At 39.1% G+C, this 22,032-nt stretch overlaps 1 long non-coding RNA gene across 6 annotated transcripts in view; it reads right to left on the reverse strand.

The window, feature by feature from the left end:
• The window catches only part of LOC132368564 (uncharacterized), a 547,341-nt gene that overhangs the window by 10,412 nt on the left and 514,897 nt on the right, over window positions 1-22,032 (reverse strand). Inside the window, exon 10 of one of the 6 annotated variants that reach the window (XR_009504128.1) lies at window positions 2,561-2,691. The exons of the other annotated variants lie outside the window; for them this stretch is intronic. This is a non-coding gene — a long non-coding RNA (uncharacterized LOC132368564). Of the gene's footprint in view, window positions 1-2,560; window positions 2,692-22,032 lie in introns of those variants that run through there. 6 annotated transcript variants of the gene reach the window in all.

Below are 22,032 nucleotides of genomic sequence, written 5' to 3' on the forward strand. Positions count from 1 at the left end.
TCGCCCCCACTTGCGGCAACTAGAGAAAGCCCTCGCGCAGAAACAAAGACCCAACACAGCCATAAATAAATAAATAAATAAATAAATAAACCCAAAGTTTACAAAAAATAATAATAAAATAAAATATAATACTTGCAATGGAAAACTTAAGTTGTATTCCTCCATGATGTTATACCATTGGAAAGAATAATCCCTTCTTTAATATGCAATTCAGCCATCTGAAAATATTTTGTTAGCAAAGTAAACGAATACAGGTAGTCTATGCAGTATATCCCAGAAACCCTTGGCACTTCTTTTTTTTTAACAATATTCAACAAATATTTAGTAAGTATTTCTATGTGCCATATACTGTGCTAGGCATGTGGATTAAGAGAACAAATAATATATGTAACCTCTCTTTGTGAAATCTGATGGGAAAGGACAATGTCAAACAGATAACTACCCAAATTATTTATTAATTAAAATGTGACAACTGCTATCATAGGTGATAAATGCTGTTGTTAAGTCTACCCAGCTTGTTCTGGTGACAGCAACTTGATTTTATTTTTTGAGAACTACCCTTCACCATTGCATGCAAACTTGATGGGACTGTCAATCAAGTGTCCTACTCCTAGCTTGTGATCCAAGGTAGGCCGATCAGGGGCTCTTTCCCAGGAATGAGCAGGATCTGTCTCTAGTTTCATAGTCTAATATCTTGAAAGTCTGTAGTTGATTCATCCCTAGCTTTTTCTTTGGTTTTGAGAGTGACCCTATATCCTTCCAACAAATTTGTTAAGTTAATCAGCTTCCACTGCTTGCAACCAGTAATAGTATTTATAGAACTGCCTCAAAATCCAGTATTCAAATAAGAAGTAAACTAAGTTGTGGCATGATTTTGAGGGTTTGATGGAGTTTAAGAATAGAGAATCCATTTGACTGTGATGCTTAGGACACTCTATTTTGAATAGCATGATTTTGGTGACATAGGATTAATTTGTTTTCTGGTGTCTGCAATAAATGCTATTTCTATGATAATAATATCAGAATTCATAATAATATTTATAAAACAGTATAAATATTATAAACTTTGACAGTCTAAAAGCTATACTCTGACAGAAGTCTGGAGGTGGAGGGCTGTGTTAACTTTCTTATCTGAGAGTGCTAAGGTCAATAAATATTTTCTAAAGCTGCTAGATCCAGAAGTGGAGGGATAATTGTAAGTTATACATATGGATAAGTTATACATCTACCCAACTGAAGAACTAAAAAATCATGAATTAACCTAAACTGGGGAGAAGATAGAGAAGGAATGAGTGAAAAATTTCATCATTCATGTAGAGAAGTCAATAGCTACTGAGTGTCTAAGGTTGAAAAATCAAAACAGGTAGATGTAGACATATTATTTATTTAGAGCTCAAGTAGAAACCGCTGGAAGAACTAAAATCTAAATTTATTAACAGTGACTGCCTTTGGGGAGTAGTTGGTGGTGGGAGAAAGGGCTAGATAGAGAGCGTATTTTGACATGAACTTGGCTGGAGGAGATCCAGCATTCCAGAAATACATGAGTCGTTAACCTAGTGATGGCATTAAGAAAGAAATACTATCCTGAGCTGTATTAAGACAAGCATCATTTGTAGCCAGGAAGTAATCCTTATGTAAATTCATTGTAGGTCAGGCTCTCATTTGAACATTACACTTTAGGTCTGTAACTTAAAACGTATGTATGAAAATGGCATAGAATTCACGTATAGAAAGAAGACAACGATGACAGGGATTGGAGGCTATGTACACAAGAAAGGAGGTGGGTTATTTATCCTGGAGAAGAGAAGGCTGAAGGCAGACAAAATTAACAACCTCTGGGCAGTGAGGTGGAGCTGTGGAGAACTCTAGCCAGCCTTCTCCCTCTCACTGGATGAAGCAGAAGAAAGGGAGTTTGAGTTGACAGCATCAGGAGAGAGTCTGTTTTTAGACACAAGAAAGACTTTGTGATCTGTGAGTATGACTGAACTGCAGACTGGGGTGTCCCAAAAACTTTCGGAGTACTTTGAAAAGAAGATAGAAGCATTCATTTTCAAAATAAGGGCTTGTACCAGATTCTGGTTTCCTTTGGTGATGCAGCAAGCACATTTTACAGTCTGATGTCTGTGAATTTACATACAGAGAAAGGTTAATGATAAAGCCGTCTAAATAGTCCTACCTTGGCTGTGATTCCCAGGTAATATCTCACTAGGGGAAAAAAATCAATATTCACAATTTTTCTCTGAAGTACTATGCTAACTCCTGGTTCCTTTAAAATGTATATGTACACACATATACATATTACTTTATATATCATGTTTTAAAAGAAATGTGTATATTCTTAGGAGTGGTAGTTATCAAATTCAATGTTTGAACTATTATTAAAATATTCATAGTTTATTTTTCTAACAATAAAAGTAATAGATTTTTAATGCTAACAAACTTTGAAAGCGCAGAAAGCACAAAAAGATACAACATTTTTTCCATTAAAAACTGAGCAAGCAAACAAAAAACATACACAAAACAGCCCTACCATCTCCTGACTGCTGCCTAGGTGGTCCAGCTGGGTTTCTCTGGTCGGAGTCTGCTCGCTCAGGCTTGTCTTTCAAGAATGAGTTAGGAGTGCATGATGAGCTGCATCTTCACCCTTCCTCCTCACTGCAACTGGATCTCATTTCCCATCCTCTGCTATGTCTGTTGACACAACAAGTAGAAATGTGGGAATGGAGCATTGATTTACCTGGCACCTAAATCAGGGCTGCTCCCTTTCCAAAGCTGGTTGTCTAATCTGTGTGTAGGTAGCTGTGGCCCTGGCAAGACCTTCATACGACCAGCTGAGTGTTGGTTCAGCCATTTGTATTTAACACCTGAATGGGAGTCTTCAACTTTGGACTTTGGGTCTGAAGAGGAAGCCTGTCTATCTGGGGCTCATGCTTGCTTGCGATTTGGTGTAGAGGGGCAGGAAGCAGGAGTGGAGGAAAGGACTACTGGTTCTTTAAGCGGTGCCTGCCCCAGCAGGATTCCAGAGCTAAAAGAAGTTTGAAAATTGCAGACCATGCTGGTCGCAGGGACAGAGGTGTGACCTTATCGGCCTGATCTTTCTAGTCACGCATACTGCTTAAGTTATGTATTTGGTCTCCTTTCAGGGCAGTCCTCACCCTGCCCATCACCTCTCTCCAATCTTCGTGAACTCTTGAGTCAGAAATATACTCTGGTTTCTCTTGATTTCCCCTGGAAAAAACACACTGCTTTCTCTCTACCTCTCCTATCTATAAAATGGCTGTATGGGACATGCAAGAGCTGGGGTCCTCCTTCATTCAGCTGCAACTCCAACATGCTTAAATCTTTAACCCTTTTCTGCACACTTAACTCTATACTCGTTGCAATGTTTGGACCCACATCTGCCCTGAGCACACACACGGACACCATGTGATCGCTCTCAGGCTCTGCATAATGAACTCAAGGCATTTCAGAGCTAGAAGGAAGTGCTGAGGAATTTCTAAGCTTTTAATTTGCATATGAAAAATCAAGACCTAGAGAGACTGGATATCTTGCCCAAGACCACACAGCTGCTTAACGGCAGATCTAAGACTAGAACCCAGGTTGTTTATTTCCTAGGATTTTGCTGCTTCCTCCAGAAAGTACCGTCAGAGAAGACAAGGGCAACTCTCTGCTCTCATCAGCCCTCCCAGTTCCATCCTGCTCTGGAGTTGGCAGGGGCATGGAAGCCTTCTCTGGGGGGCCACTGGTCCCTAAAAACTAGTATTTAAGAAAAGTCATTATTATTAGATATTCTCTGTAACTTAGTATGGTTATTTTCCTGAACAGATCTATAGCATTCATATTTATATAATAACCAGAGGTTTATATAAAAAGATCTATGCAAACAAAAGGTTACTTTTAAAAAAAAAATGACACCAATGAATTCTTTGTCTTTCTCATTTTAGTCTCTTAAAATCTCAGAGAGCTAATGATTCTTGCCCTTTTGTTCATCAGTTTCCTTATCCCTAAAATAAAGCAATATGAAATAGTCTCTAAGGTCTTTTCAGAACCTCAAAAACTTGGATATCTGGATTTGGATTTTCTGAAGAGTTAAGATTTGGGGACTTTACCTTTGTTTTGAATACTTCATAATGAAGCCTTTCTAAAATGTATGATCCCTCGCCTGCTGTTGTACAGAGTGTAGACTTTGAACCTCCCCTTGGTGAGCCAGGATCAGGTGTGTGAGAGCACACATGCGGCTGAGTTACACCAACAAAGGTGTCCTCAGAACCTACAACAACCTTCAGACCACTGGCTTTTTGAGTTCTTTTGTCAGAAGTGATATAATTTCTGGAAAACAGAAAAACAACAGGAAGAGAAGTGAAAAGGCTCAAAGGCTACTAATGAATGGGGAAATTGGCCAATGGCAGAAAGCCGAGTGCCTTTTGACCTCCAAAATGTTTTCATTATTTTTTTCTATCATCTCTCGCATTGACACTTAGCTCCTGAGAAACTTCTTCACAGGCTGTTCTAGGTCTAACATTTGACTGGTTCAGCCATAAGGAATGCGAAGGGGCAGACCTATGTGAGGCTTTGGGGGTGGCACCAATCAAGAGAATTGGGGGGTGCTGTCAGGGTTAAGAAGAAGCACCTAAAGGTGAACCATTTGTTGTCCCGGGTTTTTGACAGCACAGTTCATTCACGTAGAAGTGTATACATGGTATAATTAGTAAGACTCTGAGCTCATAAATATCCTCTGACATGAACAGTAGGTTCTAATCTCTTTCACTATAGGAGCTACATGACTTTCTTCCACCATTCCTGGTGTCACTTGTGTGAGGAAATGGCTTTCATGCCCTCTGTTTAACTGGCCGGAGGGGAAGGAGGAAGGAAGGTGGGCACTGAGGACCAGGACAGCAGAATATCACCCTCTAGTCACGTCCCGAATCCGTCCTCAACACAGCCAACCCATGCATTCTAGTTATCGTCACAACTGACATCAGCTCCAGTTATAGAAGATTGAGAATATTAAAAAATATTCTTTATTCTCAAGATTGCATAGATAGCAGGGATATATATATATATATATCCCTCCTTGATTTTGGAGTCAGAATTTAGAGCCCCTCACTATGAGGAGGCTAACCTTAAGTTGAAGAGTTTTGAATTTTATTATTAAGTTTTATTCAGGCTGCAGATGTTTTCATTAACAAGAGCCTAAAGGTGATTTCCTAAGCCAAAGCTGGACACACTGCCCCTCACTCTGCCCCAGCGGTCTCACTGCAATGGTCACTTGTGGTCTAGTTTACTTAAGAGCTGGAAAACCAGTAAAGTTGGTGCTGAATGCTAAGGCTCATCCAAAAAATTTGAAAAGCGTAATGAGATAAAAAGCCTATAGAGAAAGGCAGAAGCATTCCAGCTAAGCTGTTATATTTTGGAAAAACCTTTTAACCCCTCTGGGGCTTGTTTTCTATTTCTGTAAAAGAAGGAGCTTGAACTCTATGATTCTAAGCATCTGGGCGTTAGGTGTATTGACTACCACGTCTGGGGCACAAATGCATTTTTGGAGCAGTTCTGAATTTTTCAGAAATTATTTGAATAAGAGATTGATAGAGAAGGTGACTTCTGCTTGTCAACTCCCAAAAGGTGTATTGACCTTTGTCACTGCCGGGTACCTGATTAGTGGATCAGAGAGCGCAAGCGCCATCCTGGCTTTGCCATGGAATCAGACCCACTCTGGGGCCTGGTCCCCGTTATACCACAGAAATGGTAAGGGAGTAGGGCGGCATGTTTGCCAAAGGGAACCTGTGACAGTTATAGCTCATTGTAAATGTTTAAACAAGAGTAGATGGTATTAATGTGGAGAGAGAATGAATTTAAAGGGATAGTATGTACTAGAGAAACAGCGAAGGGTGGAGGAGGGTCAAGGGATTGGGCCAAAAGGGTATCACCCTGTGGCCCTTAGAGACATTTTGTAGAGCTTGGGGATGCAGGTTGGAGGTTATCCATGTGTCTGTGCTACTAGCATGTACACATTTGGTGCAAATGTCAGTAGTAGATTTGCTTTATAATCAAGGGAGCAATTTGCAATTTATCTCTAATAAAGAACATGAATCATTTATTAAAGACTGATGTGCATTGTGAGTGGCATTTATTACAAATAAATAAATAGCATAGCGGTCTTAGAATAAATGAGCAATTATCAATTTAAAAATTGAGCTAGCCTGAAATTGCTGAAAAGATGCAAGCATTGTAGTCTCTTCTATGTGGAAATATCTCTGTATTTACAGATTGATATACTTCCATATACTTCTAGTTATACTAATATTAATGTCTAAAAACTTGAACATTTCAGAAGTTGAACAATTTTATAGAGACCTCTGTCAAGATATGAAGTATTATTGGTTAACAGGGGAATATATACTTCTTTTATGTCATTTGAAATGTATTACAACAATTATTAAATAAGTATCCAGATTTATATCTGTCTTTAAACCTCAAGCTAAAAATCCTCAAGAAGCATAAACAAAATGCCCTCAATCACGAAAAGGCTTGCTTAGCAGTCTAAGAAAAATATAATTAAAGAGGCCGATTTTAGGCACCTATGCAATTATTTTAAGATATGTTTAGAATTTGCATTTAGCGGCAGGATTGGGTTATTAACCATACAACTTATCACCCTTAGTAATCATATTAACAGAAATAAAATGTCCAGAAACGAGGAATTTGATTAGTAATCCACATTTCATACTAATTATGGGAGGCACATTATAGATTATAAATACATAAGATAAAAATCCCAGGTTACTGAGTGCAAAAAATAAACTTTCACGTATTTTGACAAGCATTGCCTGGTCTGAACTATTTATAATACTTTAGAGTGTACTAGCACTTTTTTTGTAATGTAAAAAGTAATAGAATCTTAGTAATATGAGGTGTCACTAGAGATATTTGCTATTAAATTGTTGCTGAGTGTGCTGAGGTTTGGGGTAGATCTATCGAGTTTGCAGATTAGCAAAGCAGGTTCTGGCAATGTTTTAAAATTGAGTCAGTGATGCTTTAAAATAAGGCATATTTTAAGAATTCACAGTAAGAATTTAAAATAGATGAAAAGGGCTTCCCTGGTGGCGCAGTGGTTAAGAATCCTCCTGCCAATGCAGGGGACACGGGCTCGAGCCCTGGTCCGGGAAGATCCCACATGCCGCGGAGCAACTAAGCCCGTGCGCCACAACTACTGAGCCTGCGCTCCAGAGCCCGCGAGCCATAACTACCGAAGCCCGCGGGCCTAGAGCCCGTGCTCCGCAACAAGAGAAGCCACCACAATGAGAAGCCCACGCACCACAACGAAGGGTAGCCCCCGCTAGCTGCAACTAGAGAAAGCTGGCATGCAGCAACAAAGATCCAACTCAGCCAAAAATAAATAAATAAATAAATTTTTTTTAAAAAAGAAAAATAGATGAAAAGATTGGTTTCTTATCCTCAAGCGTTCTATGTTAATTAGTGCTTTTATGTAAACTAATTTTATGGCTGTTTACAGGTTTCAGCACACACAAGCAGGGGTGTGAGAGTGAGGCAAATGTCACGAGAGACTAATTGAAAATGAGGTGTGACAATAATTTTAAATAAGTATTTTCCCATTTTGCTTCTGCTTTCCTTTTATTTTTAAAATTCTCCCCCTTTCAACCATTATCAGTGCAAACCCAGAATGCCCCGATTATGTGCAATTAGCCTCTTGCCTGTTTCTGATTCTAAATTTGGTATACTTCAGATTCCACCCTGAATTTTGCCAGTGGGAGTCCTCTTCTCTCCAGGGCACTGTGAGGTTTGGGGGACACCAAAAAAAATACACTACACTCATCTCTTCACCACTTGCCATGGGGAAGCTTGCATTTGTGTCCTTATTTCTTTTTGCTTTGAGCAGAGTTGCCCAACATAATAAAGCTGCTTGATGAAGGCAGAACAGTTAAGTTGACTGTCTTCTCCCTGTCCACCAGTTTAAAAATGAAAAGGTCAGTGGTATGGCAAGAGAGGACTTCTTTACAGTTGCCAGATAATGGTTTTAATTATTTTTAATTGCCTATGTGCCACCCTAGAAGTACCAATGGTGAGGAGATAGTTATGGGAAGTTTCCTAGTGGAAATCCTTGTAGTTTGGCAGCAATTGTTTTCAACAGTCATGTTCAATTTATTTTGAAACAATTGCTTAAACCAGAATTAGCTAGTTATTTAGTCACATATAAGGTAGTTAGCTTGTATGATATGATTAACCAAAGTAATTTGTAATTAACTATCATGAAATATCTGTACTGGAAAAACAGGTCTTTCATAAATTTTACTAATTTTCATGCTACTAGTAGTTATACCTATTAGAGGCCTATATTATACCCATCAGAGAGCCTTTATTTACTATTTTATTTATTTATTTATTTATGGCTGCGTTGGGTCTTTGTTGCTGCACGCGGGCTTTCTCTAGTTGTGGCAAGCGGGGGCTACTCTTTATTGCGGTGAGCGGGCTTCTCATTGCAGTGGCTTCTCTTGCTGTGGAGCACGGGCTCTAGGCACGTGGGCTTCAGTAGTTGTGGCACACGGGCTCAGTAGTTGTGGTTCACGGGCTCTGGAGCGCAGGCTCAGTAGCTGTGGCGCACGGGCTTAGTTGCTCCGCGGCATGTGGGATCTTCCCGGACCAGGGCTCGAACCCGTGTTCCCTGCATTGGCAGGTGGATTCTTAACCACTGCACCACCAGGGAAGTCCCCTTTATTTACTAACATTAATTGTTGTTAATTAATTCAATCATAGAATTCCAAGGATCCTGAGATGTTATTTTATCTAGCTTCTTACCTTTAGAGATTAGGCTAAAGCTCTGCCTCTTCCTTGAAAATGATTCTTTCTGCCCCAAACCTTGGCAAAGCCTTCCTTCCTTTGAATTCTCTATAGTATCCGTGCTGGACTTTGTCACTTAGCATGGGTTGCCCTGTGTTGCAATTTATACATGTGTCCTATCTCCTGAACTGGAGTCAGACCCTTCAAGGCAAAGGCTGGATTTAGACATTTTGGTCCACTTCCCCCAATTCTGGGGCTGTGGTCTACCATAGAAGATCATCATTATGCACTGAGGGTGATGATGTAAATTAATCTTGAAAACCATGCTAATCCTCTCCTGATACTTGATCAATGACTTGAATTAGAAAATGTTAGAGATGCTTGGGGACCTTGGAGACGGTCTGGTCTAATCTTTGTTTTACATATAATGAAACTGAGTAAGGCCCAAAGAGGCAAAATCACTTGCCTAAGACTTATTGCTAGATAATGACAGAATTTGGATCAGAATTCTAATTTCATTGCCTCCGAATCCAAAACTCTCTTTTTAGCATGCCATCTGATGTCAACATCCGTGTACATGCCCCTCCTTAGGTTTGTTCATCGGAATGAATGAATGAATGGATCCTTATAAATGTCTGAGGTGCCAGCCCTTTGTTCTTTCCTTATGAGTTCATCGACTGGCAGCAGCTTCTAATGCTACAGATGTGTTCTGATATCAGCCAGTGACTCTGGAACAGAATTTACAGTATCCGGGTATTCTACATTCTCTTGAACATGTGATTTTTTTCCCCCTCTGAATTCTATATATAGAAGATCAAAGTGGAAGGTTTGGGAAATAAGTCTTTATCATTCACTACTGTTCCAAATTGGGAAAACCAAGTCAGTGAATTGTTCATCTGGTTTGGAAGGACCATTCAAGCATTCTCAGACATGTAGCTAAGCAAGTCTGGAGCTCTCTGACATTACATAATTTCTCTGCTAAACCAAAGTTCTCATTGAGTTTGCTATATAACAATATGTTACGTTGGATTAGCTCAATATTGGCTCAAAGCTCAGTGTCATCATTTGTCCACCCTCACGGCATTTCCCCAGATAGGGAAGCTGACTGGTTTTTCCATCACTGCTGGGAGAGTTTTCAGTTAACAAGTACCATAGAGTTTTCATTTGTGGCAGATGTTACCTTGTTTCCAATTTTTGTTCAAGTTGTTTTAAGGAAAAGCACCACCTATTTTCTCTGACCAACTTAAAAAAAAAAAAAAAGATGAAAAGATCTTCTCCACACGAATAATAGAAAAAAGCACATGACAATCTAAGCTTTTGAACTCTCAGACAGCTGGGGTGCCCAGAATTGGCGTAATTTTTTTCTTTAATGACTTCAGAGCCCCATGTGTGTGCGATCAGAGTAGACTGTGTCGCTCTGATCTTAAACAGCCCTGCTGTCACATGAGGAGTTTTTCATTTCTTGACTAAATAGACTCTCTGGTTTGAAATTAGCATCCCATCATGAAAAACAGGCCAGTGTACGGGGAAGTTGGCTGAGGCCTTTGCTGTCATTTGAAACAAGTACTGCTTCTGCTTCTCCTAACCCCAGTGCATCAGGATGCTATGTGGATGTGGGGACACAGTGATTCTGAAGTCTCTCCAAGAAAGAAGAATCCAACAAAGCATTTAGGAGTGAAAAATTTGTTTAAAATGTAGTCCAGGTCAGTGTGGGAATGAATTAGAAACACACTGTGAAAACTTCACCTATGGTCAGTGCCATACCCAGGAAGTTGTAGACATCGGGAGCAGAGGATGGGCTGGTGTCAACACCTTTGTTGCATGAAAGTGAAAGTCACTGCGATTTGTGGCTGTAGGTTCCACGTACTTTCATGGCCAAGTTCTAAGTGGCCCACTGGTTACCTTAACCTTGGCATTTCATGAACTAGCAAGGTTTCCAAAAATAATTTGAGGACTAACAGAGAATTGCCAACTCGCTTCCACCCCCAGTCCAGTAAAGACATTGAACACACCCAGTCTCCTTTTATCTTTGTTTCATATAAAAAGGGAAACTTTAGTACTGTAATATGAAAGGACCATGATCTAAGATTGAAGTCTTCAAATTGAACAAATTTAATTTTAGGAAAGAGTCCCCACATTGCATCTCTTAAAAAGAAGTCCTCTCATTTTGCTGCGGGCCTCTGAAAACATTTGCACGGCCCTCCCTCTGCGAAAACACTGCTGTACACTGAGCATCGTCACGAAACTCTCACTGCTTATGACCATGGCACAGCTTTGCTCCTGGCTCAGACTAACTTTCTGTGTGCTTGATAACCGTATTTAAATTGTTTGAATGTCTCTTCGTACCAGCTGGAGCCTTGTTCACTAGTTTTGGTGGGTGCTGCTGGAATTATAATTTATTCATTCACAAATATATGCAAGTGTTCTAATTCAGAGTAATGCTTGCAAAGACCCAGCTTCTGACTCAACAGCCAATTCCATATTGCAGGAGTGGTATCCTGGATTCCACTCATGTTTCCCCCATGTTTCCAGCAGCTCCGCCTTCCATCCAGTGCACAAAAGTTTCTAAAGGCTTACAGCTAGGCTGGCATATTGAGGCGTCACCAAAAACTCTCTACAAGGAATTAGGTACCTGGGCTGTAATTTGATGTTCTGATGCTAACTAGCGAGATGATCCTGAAAAAAAAATCATTTAAACTCTCTGGATCAGTTTTCTAGAATATAAGATGGAGATAACACCACTGGCCACGGTCTGGAAACTGTAATTTACTAGATACTCTCAGAGCCTCAATGTTCTTAATCTAAATTGAGTGAATGTGTGTGACTAGATGATTAAGATCTTTTTTTGCTTAAAAGGTTGCTAGCATTTGCTAGTGGAATTTACCACACACCAAACATTCATTGAAAGCATAATATGGGTCAAGCTCTGTACGGTGTCTCAAGACACAGGAAAATCCTGCATTATTATTATTTTTTAGGTTGTGTTTAGAAGGCCATGCTTCCCTCATTTGTAGTTCATTTCTTTATTCATTTGTTCATTCACTCATTTGTTTAGTTAACAAACATGGACAAACTCAGGCCATGTGCTGGAGAGAAAAAAATAAGCTTGCTGCCCTCAAGGAGCTTGAAACTCCTTTTCAAGAGTCTGTTATTAAAAAAGAAAAAAATTTATTTTATATATATGTCCTTTTTGTGCCATGAGGCACAAAAGGCACATTATATAGAACACAAGCAAAAATTGTGACATGAACATGTGTCTATTGGTCCTGAATATAAGCTTATTGGAGAACAATTCTCTCTCTGCTCACTATCACTCTGCCTTCTAAACCTGGTTTTTGATAAAGTTAGGCAGAAGTTGTTCAATCGGATAAAATTAGATAAAACGTCACTCTGACAATGAAGTTCAAATAACAGAATCTAATGTAATTTAGGGGCATCAAAAACCAAAGAACATTTAAAGTATGCCCAGCCCGTGGAATCAATTCAGTTGATCAATGCAGTTAGTTCACCAAAATGATTATTCAGCATCGCCTTCCTCTCAAAATAACCCACCAACTAACAACAACAATAAATAGAAAGAAGAGAAGAAAAGACGAAAAATCCCCTTAAGGGCATAAGTTTTTCTAATTTGCTTTCTGCAGTGATAAAATTAAGTAAACACTTACCAAATAGCTACATTACTTTGCACTGTATAGACCCAGGCTTTGATTGCCAGGTAAAATTCCTCGTAGTTCATTAGGCTAAGAAATTACTCCTGCTTTGAACTCAATAGTGTGTATTCAAAGTCTTACTTAGTTAAATTCAATTGTTTGCAAACTTAAAATTGAAAGGCTTTGTATGTTATCCTTTTCATTTAGGAGTGATTTCAAAGGAACATTACTCACTGGATAACTTTCTGTCCACAATTCCAAACCAAAATCATAGGAGTCTTCAGGCAACTCTGACACTACCAAACGCTTGACATTGTACTGCCTCATAATGGACACTAAATAAAAATTCATTTAACGAATGAATATAGAAAATCAGTTAATGAATTAAATTAACGATCATATCATCTTGCATTTGTGTACTGCTTTACGATCTGTAAAGTGCTTTCACATTTATCCTCTTAGTGACACTTTGAATAAAGAAGAAATTAACTCAGCATGTTGGATTCTATTTTAAAGCTTTGAAGTTAACAAATATGTCCTTAGCCTGAAGTGAAAACTATAGTAGAAATGTGCTAAGAAGTGTGAATAATTAGAAGAACAAAATAAAATGGAAACAATAAAATGTACATAAAAAGCTTAATAAACAAAATAAAAATAAACTAGGAAGGAAAACTATGGTTTAAAAGATTATGCTACTATTATTTTTATACAATCTGGGGCAGAGTTGATCCCTAAGCCAGAATTCCACATCCAAGTAATGTTTTTTGTTACATGTATGAATGAGTGTGTGTGCATACACATACACAGGCATGTATATTGTAGCTTCCCTATTCTTCCTAGAAATATAACAGAAAAACTAAAGAATCACAAAATTTTACACCAGAACTTCACTGCAGGCAGCCAAGATTGCAGCCATTCATGCAGCCGGACAGTAGTCTTTTTTTTTCCCTAGTTGGAGCCATGACCTTGATCTAGCTGCATGTCAGTAACAATAGTGATGACCAATGCTCTCAGATAATCATCTAAGGACCCCCAAATTGGCCCTATTATGCAACCCTCTTTCCTTCATAAGGCTGTGGATGACAGAAAGGCTTCTTTGAGGAATGAGAGGCCAAAAAAAAAAAGAAAAAACCCCACAGATGGCAGGTCACTTCAACTTCCTGGACACTCCAGCTTTCATTTTTGTCCCAAGAGCTCAGACATCAGTCCTAATCTTAAATTGCTGTGCATTCTAAGACATCTCCCAGAGAAGAGCATTTCACCTGTATGAGCTGAGAGATGCTACCTGCACCATGATGAACGTTAAGTTAGTAGTAAGTAAACCACTAAATTCTTTGGGGTTTGTTGTTGCTGTTATTGTGTTATTTACTTCTTTTCTTGGACCGTTTTATTCATTAAACATACTTCCAGTAAAATGGAGTTCTAATTAATTCACAGGAAGGTTTAAAAAAAGTGTGCATATAAAATGCATTAAGTCCCTGAAAAGATGTGTTCCCAACTGTGTGCATGGGCCTTTTTTAGTCCTGCCTCAGATTCCCTGAGTGTGAGTTTCCCAGCTCACAACCCTGAAGTGTCCCCAGGCCACAATCAGGCTCCTCAGGATCTTATTCTCTCCAAATTAAATACAAAAGAGATTAAAAGAAGAAACGAAAAAGAGAACTAGAAGCCTGGCGGTAGTTGGAAAAAAACATCTGGGCTTCCCAGAGACCTGAGTTTATCAAGATGCTCATGAAAACTTATAAAGAAAGCCATTCGAAAGCTCACATCCAGGGGGACTGTGATGGAACAGGAGAAGCATTTAGAATCAGAGGACCTGGGTTTCGGGTTCGTGTTCTGCCACCTCATAGCAGCTGAATATCTTTAGGCAAAATCACTTTATCCCCCTGAGCCTCAGTTTCCTCATCTGTAAAATAGGGACACTGATTCCATGTCACAGTTTTTGTGAAGATATGATGAATAACTACATGAAAAGTCTTCATAAACTATAAAATGATGTCAAAAGATTTTTATAACAAATTTTTTTAATAAAAGTAATACATGTTCATTGTGGAAAATTTGTCAATTATATGAGCTGTACTGACAATATGACTGAGGGACTTGGGGGATTAAGTGCAGACCCTGGTGAGTCTGAAGCATCAGTCCTATATTATTGGGGTTTGCCTCCCTGCATGTTCAAAAACTCTGCCTGGGAGCTCGGGGTGGCTGCACGCTGCCCATGATGCCTAAACCCTTAGGGACACTTAAAGAGTTTCCACCAAAAGATTCCTCAGAAGTAACCAACCAGCAAAACTTCAGGTGCTCATAGAATCTGTCACATGTCCCAAGACCCGTGGGACGGGGATCAGGGGGCAGAGCTCTAATCCCGATCCTCTGTTAACTCTTCACTTTCCTGGCCTCAGTTTTCTCATTTGGAAAATGATCTATTGGAAGTGATATTCTTTGAAGTAGAATCCAGGTATGGTTTTTATGAGTCTTTGCTCAATCTGTTGTTTTGGTGGACTCTCCAAGCACCAATAGGGACCAATCGGGAAGGTGAGACCTGCTCGATGTCAGCTCAGGGCACTTCCCCCAATATTTCCGGGTGCCTTCAGGAATCTTGAACAGCACTGTCACGCCATATCACCCATAAGATGGGGGGAAGGGACCCAGTCAACAAAAATTCTGAGGAGCAGTTTATTGCTCAGTTTAAAATGTCCCCATTTCCCTCTTGTTTTCTTTGGGTGAATGAGTAAAACCTCAAGTATGGCTAGAAAGTCAGAAATGTGTATCGGTTATAGATTTTTTTTCCCCAAAGGGTAAGAAGTAGATAGCTCAAATGGAAAAGATGGGACTAAATGAGAGGGTGAAAGAGAAGCAGCTGTTGAGAAGAACCAGAATTCTTCCTGCCTCTAAAGGAAACAATAATATATTACAGGGCATTTAAATGCTGCTCCAGACGGTGGATTGCAGTCTTGATTGAGCCCTCAGAGTGTTCTGGAATGAAAAGTTCTGACAGTTCTTAAATGTGTTTAAACGTTGGCATACAGATTTAATGTTGGGGTTCTTTGACCTGAAATCACCACCAGCCTCTACCCTGATTAAAGCAGTTTTATGGGGGATTAGGACCTTGCTAGAGTTTGCCCATTTAAGACAGTTTACTAAAAAGTTGGGTCAGATCTTATAAGAACACAGTAAAAAACAGAGCCCTTTTTAATCTTTTAAACTTGTCATCAAGAATATCTGCTGTCACTGTTGGTGGGAGTGTAAATTGATGCAGCCACTGTGGAGAACAGTATGGAGGTTCCTTAAAAAACTAAAAATAGAACTACCATATGACCCAGCAATCCCACTACTGGGCATATACCCTGAGAAAACCATAATCCAAAAAGAGTCATGTACCACAATGTTCATTGCAGCTCTATTTACAATAGCCAGGACATGGAAGCAACCTAAGTGTCCATCGACAGGTGAATGGATAAAGAAGTCGTGGTACATATAGACAATGGAATATTACTCAGCCATAAAAAGAAACGAAATTGAGTTATTTGTAGTGAGGTGGGTGGACCTAGAGTCTGTCATACAGAGTGAAGTAAGTCAGAAAGAGAAAAACAAATACCGTATGCTAACACATATATATGGAATCTAAAAAAAAAAAGGTTCTGAAGAACCTAGGGGCAGGACAGGAATAAAGATGCAGACGTAGAGAATGGACTTGAGGACATGGGGAGGGGGAAGGGTAAGCTGGGATGAAGTGAGAGAGTGGCATGGACATATATACACTACCAAATGTAAAATAGATAGCTAGTTGGAAGCAGCCGCATAGCACAGGGAGATCAGCTGGGTGCTTTGTGACCACCTAGAGGGGTGGGATAGGGAGGGTGGGAGGGAGACCTAGAGGGGTGGGATAGGGAGGGTGGGAGGGAGGGGTGGGAGGGTGGGAGGGGATATGGGGATAAATGTATATGTATAGCTGATTCACTTTGTTATACAGCAGAAACTAACATACCATTGTAAAGCAATTATACTCCAATAAAGATGTTTTAAAAAAAAAGAATATCTGCTGTCAGAATGTTGTGTTAAATATTAAAATGTGGTCTCTCAGTAAAATGGTTTTGCTTTCACTTTAGTGTGGCAGCAGTACGCATTAAGCCCTGAAAGGCCTGAGGGCCAAAAAACAAGTGATAATTTAAAATGAATTCTTAAAAGCATTATAACTTTAAAAAGTAGGTTTTTAGAACATAATGAAATGTAAGTTGAGAAGTTAACTTGCCAAAGTGACACTGCTCTTGTAATATTACTGGAATAGTCTTTCTGAACCAGTAATACACTACTTTTTAAAAAAAAATTAAAGGGAGGCTGATATACTGACATTAAATTCCATGCAAATATTCTGGTTATTTAGTAGTAATTTATCGTAGTTTTACTGAAATTTTCTCCTCTTAGTTCTTAAAAGGTTTTACAGTCTCAATTAGCACTTTGGCTCCTAATAATCAATATTGATTTTACTTTATTCGTTTTGGATTTTTAAAATTTTACCTAGAATTCAACTCTTAATTGTTTTTAAAGTAACATAGCTCATTAAAAAAAATCAGACTTACTGGGAGATGTTCATTGCCATCTGGAAAATGACAAATTTCCATTTATTTGAGGTGGGTTCTTTATCGGAAAAGAAATGACAGTTCTGGGTAATATGGATTTGGAATTGTTGACAAAATATTAAACAAGAAAATGTGCAACATTTTCCAATATCTTCTCAGAATTAGGTAGCAGTGGTTATTTTGACTCATGTTGCGGATTCTGGTTTCAGCCTGGCTATTTCTCTCTGTATTTTAGTAACTTGGTGTGTCCAGGAGCTGCTTCTCCTGCTCACCAACTACGTTAATTTTACGGGGCACAATGCCAGCCGGAGACCACCGAGGCGGCCCTGATGTGTTAGGAGACGTCCTCAGGAGACAATGGACAGTTAGGGATGATTCCTGTTCCCTCCAGGTGCTGTGTGACAGGGAACTGGAATTACTCATTTTTTACATCAATGGCCTTCCTCCTCATATTCCAAGCTTTCTCTGATAACGTGTCACACATTACATCTGGAACACAAACACTTCACCAAAACCCTTCAATTAAATCCTGCAAATTGTTTTGTTTAAACGTTTCCTGTGATCTTTTATGTGGCGTTCAATTTCATCTTCTTTTGAAATTTAAAAGATGACTTTTAGGGTTGTGTTTAGCATTTGGTGACACTAGCAGAAAATTAAAAGTGTTTCTGAGGTCTACCTTTACCAGTCACACATTTCAAACACTGGAGCTACCTGGGGTTGGCCGGGAAATGTCTGCTGCCATATTAGTGATGTGATAATGGGCTTCACATATCACCTGGACATTAATAGAATGAAATCACTTACCGCTTCTGAAAGCAGCTTTGTTCTCAGCTGGTGTCCTGAAGGCACTGTACAAGCACAATGGACTTTCTAGCGCAGAGGTGAAAGTCAGAAATACCTAAAGTCATCTTTATTGCCAGTGTGTATTGAGGTGTGTGTGCGCCCGTGCACATGTATTGTTCATCTTTGTCTAACGGGTCCACTGATATTTGATGGAAATGACCAAAATTCAGCTAGTTGCATAAAGTAATTTTGGGTCTCCAATCTGCTCTGCTCTATGACATGCCAAACTTCTAATGACTGGGACCTCTAACTCAGCTGCAATAGCCCATCAAAGGTGCAACTTTATTCTCTCATAACAGCCTTGTAATGTGATCAGCAGACATATCTGCAAACTTTTCCCTGAGCTGTGCAGATGTGGCCGTAAAGGAGGCACGTATGCCATTGTGTATTTCCTACTTTCCTCCAAAATTGAATTTGGTTTCTGATTATGGCAGGGAGGCTGCCTGCCGTATAAAATTTCCTACAGGTGCACACCCTCTTAAAAGAAAGCCCAATCTATGAAAATCTGGAACTAAGGAGAATGATTCAGGGCTATTACTAATCTTATAAGGCTCCCTTTACTTTGTAAAGGTATTTGCCAAAGAAGTCAATAAATAAAAGGTTTCTCTAGTACATTTACGATATTCTTTGATTAATCAAAAGTAGATGTATAGATATTTTTCAGATAGACACCTGTCAGGTAAATTATAACATGGACATTATTAAATAATTAGCTTCATGATTTTTTTGGTTAGGAAAACTGTAAACCATGAACTGACTTGCTGAATATGTTTACTTTAAGATTGAGCATATATATTTTACCTTAAAAAAATCAGGTCTTGAATTATTGTTCCTCAAAATAAAATGCATGGTTTCTAAAACTTAGTTTTCAGTTTTTAACCTATTTCTCCTCTGTGGAATCTGGGCTTGTGAACAGCATACATTCTTCATACCACATTCAAAGTCTAATCTGTTTTTTTCTAGCAATCGCATGGATAGGTGTAAACAGATAAATAGTCACCATACACCATTGACTGCCATGGCTCATTTTTCATCTTTTGAAATAAAAGCCCAAGAGAATTTTTGTCAGAATAAATTGGAGATTAAAAAAAAGTTCTCTTCTGAAGTGGATACTTTGAGCACAGCAGATGTGTAGGGAATTTTCTTTTGCCTTTGACTCCTTTTAAGACCTAATTGTACAAAATTAGAATTTCGGTTACTATAAACAGTGTATACCGGATCCTGGATTAAAGAACTGCTTTTGAGCCAGAGCTGAAGTTGTTTTAGCTTTTGTAATTTCAGATATATTATCTGGTATAACACTAAATTTAGACATTATAAATTAGTTGACTTTTCCCTTAATCAGCCACAGTTACATTCCTATATAAAAGCTGAAAACATGAACACTCATATTTCCCTCTAAAGGAGTCTAATTACATTATGATCTGAAATAATATCTCCTTAATGATTCTTCGAACAACACGGCCTATGTTTTCTTTCTCCATGCAGACCCTTCACAAATAACACAGTCTACATCAAGACAAACAGTACTTTTAGCATGTTTTGCAATATGGAAACAGGTGGGTTAGAAAAAGCAAATGAACCAAACCTCTGTATTCGTAACAAGCTTCTAGACCACTTTAGTGCAGAATTCACAATAGATATGCACATTTTTCATTGGAGGATTTTAATATTTTTTTTCATACGATGCCATCCATCAAATTTCCAAAGAAGGCAAATAACTCACAGGGAAGAATCTGAAAAAGCCCAGAAATACTAAGCAATGTATGGTGACAACATGAGAATAAAATACAAAATGAATTATAACAATACTAACAACTAATAAAGAAACACGGCTGCCAAAATTGTGGTCATATTAAAAATGAGCCTTCTTATTTAAGGTGAAAAAAAAATACCCTATCAATTCTGATCCACCTCCCATATTTAGAACAAAATAAAACAATGTTTGTTTAAAACAAAATAAAACAAGGCTTCCAGCAAATCCCTCAAGACATTTTAAATCCTACATAAGATACGCTGGAATTAAAGAGCATTACACGGACTTCTGCACAGCACGGCCACAGATTTATTACCCATCGAGTTATAAGGAACGGCTTCCCCTCTAGTTCAGGGTTTGTTTTTTTCCCCACGGTCAATGTTTAACCCACCTGAACAGTTTAGTGAGGCCAGATGTGTCGGTTTTACCTTTCCAAGGGAATTCTGTTTAGAGAACTACATTGCAGCATGATGACAAGCACTGCTCTCTAATACAAGTTTCTTTCTTTTCCAAAATCCAATTCTGTGCTATATTTATTCATTTCTTGAAGAACTCCTTGACTTCACATACATACATACATACATAAATAGAAAATCTTTATACGTGCTCCATGCCGTGGACCCATGGGCATAAATAATCTGATGTGAATTCAAATACATATCCTTTTCCCATTTGTTTCCATTCTCGGTGCCAACTTTGGCTCAATAAACAACGACCTTCAGCTTAGTATGAAGGAAGCATCCAGTACCTAATGCATGGAGCAGTGCCCCTTCAAAGAAGGAAACCCTTCAGAATAGCCAAGGATGAGAAGAAAACAGAAGCTCAGGAGAGCGGAAGACTTAAGGAAGTAGTTTCAATTTCACCTGAGGCGACAGCAATACCTGTGGCTGAGTGAGGGAAATGTTCTCAAGCACAGTTTTGCTGATCACTTTGAAAAACATGGCCCAGGAATAAGCCTAGAAGATATTCATGAAACCGGAGTTGAAATGGTCATAGTATTGAGCATGGCCTGAGGTCTCCTGATTCCTCCCTTATTGCACAGATTCCTCAGCTTCTCCAGCAGGAAAAGGGAGGCATTAAGCCTTTCCACATTTCCTAAAAGCATGTTTCAAGGATTAAAGAATCCAAAGGATCAAATTGCTATTTATCTAGGACTCCTTCTAACCAGTGGGGCATCATGAGATACCCTGAAAGAGCTGATTTATTGAATCCCCAATTGAATTGGCCTTAGAGAGTTAATACAACATCCATGGTGACAAATTTACTCACTACCAATGAATTGCATTAGTTCCATTATTTGTAAAGCACTTTTCCATCTGGGAAGAAAGGTGCAGCATAAATCCCATTCTTTTCAGTAGCATGGCTGGAAGGCATCAACCTTTTATGAGCCAGGAAAGTCAGGGCTTTTCTTCTATTAATTTGCTAAGTATTCTCTGTCCCCATGAGTTTTAACACGTTGAAAATATGGCAGATGGCAGAGGACAAGGACAAGGAAAAAAGGAAGGCCTTTTGTCCCATCGGGCTGTATCACCTTTTTAATTCTGTGGAAGCTTGTTTCACAGGATTTGGGGCTGACTTTGGCTCAAAATGGGCCCTGAGTTAACGACTGGGAGACTCACTTTAGTTGAGACTTACTTCCAGGTAAGTCTTGAAATTTGAGCATCTTAAAATTTTAGTCAATTTAGCATGGTCTCAGGAGTTCCAAAATGTGACGTGCCCTATCCCTAAGCATTTCCAGAGGGGCAGTATTACATAATTTCAGGAATATATACTTGGGAGCCCAGTGATCTGAGATCAAGCCCTAGTGCCACCGTTGTTCACTGTTTGACTTTGGTCAAATTAATTTCACCTCTGTGAGTTTCAGTGACATCCTCCAAAAATGGGAATAAGAATAGAAGCAAGTCAGAGTGTTATGGTAAGACTAAGTATGATAATGCATGTAAGCCTCCTAGCATGGTGCTTGGTACATTGAAAACCATCACTAAACGTTTGCTCTTGTTATCATTAGATGGGACTTTTCAGATGTGTGACCCAAAGTTTCTGCTCGGCTGAAGATGGTGCCCTTAGTGGTCTGGAACAGTAGACACTGGTAGAGATTTTTTCTGGCTCCTGTCAACACATCCTGTCCATTAATTTTGAAGTTCCTGTTCTGGATGCTAACCTGGATTTCTTCATCCATTCATTCAGAAGGTGCTGAGTTAGGGCCTCTGTGGGCAGCTTGTACCAGTCCTTTGAAGAGAGAGCTCTTATCTTTTGGTAAGGTGAAAATACATGGAATTACTTTACTAACAACATGAAGCCTATCTGCACATACAGATGAGCTGGTTTTGAATTTTATGCAATTTGATTCTTTGATAATAGCTAACACTTACCGAAGGCTCACCAAGGGCCAAGCACTGGGCTAAGGACT

The sequence above is a fragment of the Balaenoptera ricei genome, chromosome 7, assembly GCF_028023285.1.
Source record: "Balaenoptera ricei isolate mBalRic1 chromosome 7, mBalRic1.hap2, whole genome shotgun sequence".
NCBI classification, from domain to species: Eukaryota; Metazoa; Chordata; class Mammalia; order Artiodactyla; family Balaenopteridae; genus Balaenoptera; species Balaenoptera ricei.